Source organism: Peromyscus maniculatus, chromosome 5, assembly GCF_049852395.1.
Source record: "Peromyscus maniculatus bairdii isolate BWxNUB_F1_BW_parent chromosome 5, HU_Pman_BW_mat_3.1, whole genome shotgun sequence".
NCBI classification, from domain to species: domain Eukaryota; kingdom Metazoa; phylum Chordata; class Mammalia; order Rodentia; family Cricetidae; genus Peromyscus; species Peromyscus maniculatus.
Window position 1 is genome coordinate 905130 of NC_134856.1, and position 6165 is coordinate 911294.

Below are 6165 nucleotides of genomic sequence, written 5' to 3' on the forward strand. Positions count from 1 at the left end.
TTTTGGTGACTTTGTTTTTGATAAATCATTTCACTAGGTATCTGTTAACCACTGATCATATGGGGGTATATGGGTATGTGGCAATGTAGCTAAAAATATGTACCTTGGGCTGGTAAGATGGCTCAGTGCCATGAAGCTGCCATGAAGCTTGACAACCTGAGTTCAATCCCCAGGACCTACTTGGTGGAAGGAGAGGATTGACCAACACAAGAACATACACAGTAAGATAAATGTACCTCTCTTGCTTAAAATAATCAGAAATGGGAGCTGAAGAAATGGCTCAGTGGTTAAGCACACTTACTGCTTGTCCAGCCTCCAGAGATCTGAGTTCAGTTCCTAGAACTTCATCAGGCAGCTCACAACTGCTTGTAACTCCAGCTGTGGGGGATCTGACAGGTATCCCATACACATACACAGAACCAGATTTTTTTTTTTTTTTTTTTTTTTTGATATGGAGTCTGCCATCTAGCTCTGGCTGGCCTGGAGTTTTATATCCACCAGGCTGACCTCAAATTTATGGCAGTCCTCCTACCTCTGCTTCCTAAGTATTGAGTTTATAGAATGCCTAGCCAATAATCAGAAATTCTGATAGAATATTTAAAGCTATACTTCAATGGTTGCCCATGCAGAGGCTTTGTGGGTTGCCATGTGTTGCTTTCCTGTTCTGAAGTGCAGTGAATGATTTTTCATGTGGTTGATTTAGGAGTGTTGAGAATTCATAGAGAAACTTTAAAGCAATGTTATAAGCTTTTCTTTGGTTTATTTTTTCAGGCTTTTAAAGATTTATTTCTTTTTGCCAGGCACTTGTGGCACACACGTTTAATCCCAGCACTCATACTCGGGAGGCAGAGGTAAGCCAATCTCTGAGTTCAAGGCCAACCTGGTCTACAGAGGTAGTTCCAGGACAGCCAGGGCTACACAGAGAAACCCTGTCTCAAAAAACCAAAAAGGAAAGAAAAAAGAAAGAAAGAAAAAAAAAAAGATTTCCTTTTATGTGTATGGGTGTTTTGCCTATGTGTATATCTGTGTCCATGTGTGTTCATGGTTCCTGAAGAGGCCAGAAGAAAGTGTGAGACCCCAGGACTGGAGTTACAGTTGTGTGCTGCCATGCCAGTTCTGGGAATCAAGCCTAGGTTTTCTGGAAGAGCAGCAAGTGCTCTTAACTGCTGCGCTGTGTCTCTGGTCCCTGTTACTTCTCCTTTGAGATGGCCTCAGACTATATCCCTGGCTGCCCTGGAGCTCACAGAGATTGCTTGCCCCTGCCTCCTGAGTGTTGGGATTAAAGGCGTGCCCCACTGTGCCTGGACCCACCACATTTTAAGAAAAGATTTAGTTTTGTTTTGTTTTTGCGTATTGCTTGCATGTGTATTTCTGAACCACCTGTGTCTTGGTGCCAACAGAGGCCAGAAAAAGGGTATTGGATCCCCTAGGATTGGAGTTACAGCTAGTTGTGAGTTACCATGTTAGTGTGAACCAAATCCTGGTTCTCTGCAAGAGCAGCAAGTACTCACTGTTGAGCAGTCTCCAGCCTCTATTTACCTTTTTAAAACAGCCCTGTGTAGTCTGAAACTCAGAAACTCTGTCTTAGCCTCCCTGAATGCTGGGATCATAGGTGTGCACCACCACCCCTGGTTCCTTTCAGTTTTTTCAGCAGAACACAGTAATATGTGTCGAAGGAAGTTGGGTTTGGGCTGGAGCAGTAGCTCACCTGTTAAGAACACACACTGACTTGGAGAGGATTGGAGTTTGACTCCCAATATCCATCTCAAGGGCTTATAACCGCCTGTGACTTTAGCTCCAGGGGAATCTAACACCTCTCGCCCCCATGGATACCTGTACTCACATTCACATATGCACACACATTCACATAATGAGAAATAAACATTAGACCTGTTGGCAGTGGTGGTGAGCACTTTTAATCCCAGTATTCGGGAGTCAGAGGCAGGCAGATCTCTTGAGTTCTGGGACAGCCAGGGCAGTTACACAGAGAAATCCTGTCTCATGCACTCACCACCTGTCAATAAATAAATAAATAAACAAACAAACAATAAAAGAGAAAGTTGGGTTCTTTATATTGAAATGCATGAATTGTGGAATGTTTTTGTTATTTGTTGGATTTTGGTTTTGGTTTTTCAAGACTTTTTTTTTTTTTTTTTTTTTTTTTTGTAGCCCTGACTGTCCTGAAACTAGTTCTGTAGACTAGATTGGCCTTGAACTCATAGATCCACCTGCCTCTGTGTCCAGAATACTGGGTTAAAGGCATGCACCACCACCATCTGGCATTGTTATTGTTTTGATTTTGAGCAGACTGTACAGATTTATTTAGGAAAAACAAGAAGAGCTGAGTGAGGAGCTTCAAAGAGAAATACCCCTGCTGCCCTTTGTTTTGGGACATGTCATGAAGCCTAGCTAACCTAAACTCTTCATCCTTCTCTCCAGCTCTCTAGTGCTGTGGTCCAGCAAGCCTTACTCATGAATTATATTTCTGATTATTGAAGTCTTACCAAGCTGAGCGGTGGTTGCACGTGCCTTTAATCCCAGCACTTGGGAGGCAGAGGCAGGCGGATCTCTCTGAGTTCCAGGCCAGCCTGGGCTATAGAATGAGTTCCAAGACAGATTCCAAAGCTACACAGAGAAATCCTGTCTCGAAGAAAAGAAAAAAAGAAAGAAAAAGAAGTCTTACCATCTTTGCTCCTCAAGTTTTATTTTAAAAATTACAAACCTGCCAAGTATGGTGGTGGCGGCAGCGGCAAACGCTTTTGATCCCAGCACTCAGGAGGCAGAGGCAGGCGGATCTCTGTGAGTTTGAGACCAGTCTGGGCTACACAGAGAAACCTTGTCTTGAAAAAGAAAAACATTACAAACCAAAGAAAAGAAAATATTGAAAAGAAATATATGGAAATACACTTTTGTTTGTTTGTTTTGTTTTCGAGACAAAATTTCTCTGTGTATCTTTGGCTGTCATGGAACTCAATCTGTAGCCCAGGCTGGCCTCAAACTCGGATCTGCCTGCCTCTGCCTCGAGTGCTGGGATTAAAGGCACGCACCACCACCTGGATCACATACTCTTTTCTAGAGATTCACACTTCTGCTCTTCTTACAAGATACGATCTCATTCTGTAGCCTAGGCTGACTCTTGCTCTGCTTCCCAAATTCTGGGATTATTGGCATGAGTCATGATGCCCTTGCTTTACCTGTATTTATTTAACTGTCATAAATCCACTCGCTTCATCCTCCTTCCTCCAGCTCTCCTCTTGATCTACTTTTTTACATCTGGTCACATAGGTTTTAAGGCTAGTGGTGTAGTTTACTTGTAGAGGGCTTGCCACCATATACAAGCCCTTGGCTCAGCCTCCATACTGCACAGAGACAAAATTCAGAGTATTTCACCCTTGAATAGATTGATCCAGGCTAGTTCCAGACCAAGGTGGTTTAAACTTTCCACTCTTGACCACTTTGTGCTTGAATTTTTAAAAAAATTCTTTGGTCCAAGTTGTGATATGTGCCTGTAGTTCTATCACTTGTGATACAGAGATCAGTAGTTTATGGTCATCCTTGGCTACACAGCAAGTTCATAAGCCAGGTTATAAGAACCCCTTCTCAAACAAAAACATGGTGTCTTTATAATTTCTCATTTATTACATGTAAAGGCAATTTGCATATTACTGAGATAATGTGCTTTTTTTTTTTTTTTAACCAAAATTGGAGAACTTCACACTTCAGTCCATTTTCTTGTCTTCATAAAGGGGTAAAATGTCTTTCCAGTCATGAACAGTAGAGGAGGTTCATGTATGTCTGCCTTATGATAGGGTTTCACTGTGATGATCCTGAAAGCAACTCCTCATTAACATGGTTGTAGCAACCTCTTCCTTAACCCCACTCCTTCCATTTATGGCATTTTGGTTTATAGTTTAAGGAAGTAGAGGTTAGAGGGAGGGATATGCCTCAGCCTTTCCCCATGAGTCACATTGTATCCCTCCCTGTTCCTTGTCTCCTTCCCCTTCCCTACAAGGCCTATAGACAGACAGCAGGACACAAAGTCTCTCTTCTGATGGTCTGTCTCTTTTAGTGAGTCAGGGATGGTAGCTGGGAGATGAGTGACAGACAGTAACAGTGGAAGGTACAGTTTAGACCCCAGGAAAGAAGGCTGCACCCAGGTGGTTTGTAGTTAGCTTGGCCTGGACCAGTGAGAGAATCTCAAGGTCAGAAGGGAAAACAAGCTTTGCAAAGTAGCAAAGGTTTGCAAAGCCCCAGTTCTGTGGGGATGGGACCCCAGAGCTGAAGGGATTACATGCTATGTGGGACAAGAAGTCTTTTAACCACTTAGTCATATTTTAGATAGTAGCCTGACCTACTAAATGTTTTTAACCTTGTTAAATTCTTTTGTGTTCTCACTAGTGGCCCCTGCCTATTTTTTGTGTATGAGTACTTTGTCTGCTTGTGTGTATGTGCACCATGTGTGTATCTTGTGCCCACAAAAGTCAGAAGAGGACTTGGGCCCACTCGGACTAGAGTTACAGATAGTTGTGAGCCTCCATGTGGATGCTGGGAATCAAACCTGGGCTCTTCCATAAGAGCAACAGGTGCTCTTAACTGCTCAGCCAACTTTCCAGCCCCAGCCTAAGCTATTTGAGACCCTGTATTTAAAAAAAAAAAAAAAAAAAAGCAAAAAACTAAATAGCATCCTCATCAAGGAAACTTGTCTTTGCGGCAGACACAGATCATGAAAGAAAACTACAACCAATCAAAATGCATTGTTAATGGATCCTAATCCCAATGGACACATCTACAGAACAAATCCTGTACTTAAGGCTCAGGGAACCTTTTCAGAAGAGGAAGCAAAAAGATTTTAAGAGCCAGGAGATCTGGCAGTTTGCTGTGAAATTGTGTCTCCTGTTAATGTCAGAAGCTACTACCTTGAAAGTCTTACCAACATGACTGTCCAATCATAAACTGAACAAGGACAATAATGATAGACAAGCCAGAGTGCTTGGGGAGAGAGAATGACATGACACCATGAGTCGTCAACCCTACATAAAGAACTACAGACAACTAAGGAATGCTGAGAACAGGAGAAACAGTCTTCTCCAGGGAAGAGAACAATTTATTATCCAACACCAAATGGTCAGCCTTGGAAACATACACACAAGTTACGTACAGACTGATCAGGTTATATTTAAGAATATATATGTTTATACATATATACATACAATAACAATGAAAAGGAGGCCATACATTTGAAAGAGCAAGAATTAGTATGTGGCCTGTGGTAGTGGCACATGCCTTTAATCCCAGCACTTGGGAGGCAGAGGCAAGTGCATCTCTGTGTTCAAAGCCAGCCTGGTCTACTAAGTGAGTTCTATGACAGCCGGGTCTACACAGAGAATTCTTGTCTCAAAAAACAAAATAACAACAAAAAATAATGTGTGGAAGGGCTTGTAGGGAGGAAAGGGAAGGGGGAAATGATGTAATTATAATTGCAAAAATAAAAGAAACCTAAGTGAGCTGGAAAAATGGTTCAGTGGTTAAGACTGTACAACCATGAGGCCTCGTGTTTGGATTCTAGCACTATTAACAAGCTAAATGCCCACAAATGCCTATAGCTCCAGTTCTGAGAGTCTCATGCCCTCTACTGACCTCCCCTTGCACATGACTGCACATCTGCATGTGCATTTGCACACAAACCTTTAAAATAAAAATTTTAAAAACTAAAATGTTATGTCCTATCAAGATGTAGATGCCTATAATCCTGGTACTTGGGAGGTATAGGCAGGCAGATCAGGAGGGCTTACTCAGCTATACAGTACATTTGAGACCACCCATGGCTATGTGAGACCTTATCTGAAAACAAAACAACAAAACTAACTTAGTAGTTCCTTTGTGGCCAGCTCTGAGACTGAAACAGGAGAGCTATAAGTTCAAATCTTGCCTGAGGTATAGAGGGAGTTCAAGGCCAACATGGGCAATTTACTAAGACCCTGTCTCAAAAATTAAAAGGAGGTGTGGGGGGGGGGCAGAGCTAAATGGTTAAACATACTTGTTGCTCTTGCAAAGGACTTGAGTTCAGTTCCAACATCCATATGATACAGTCCTCTGTAACTCGTTTGATGGGATTGGACACTATCTTTAATCTCCAGGGACACCAGGTATACACAGTACATATAC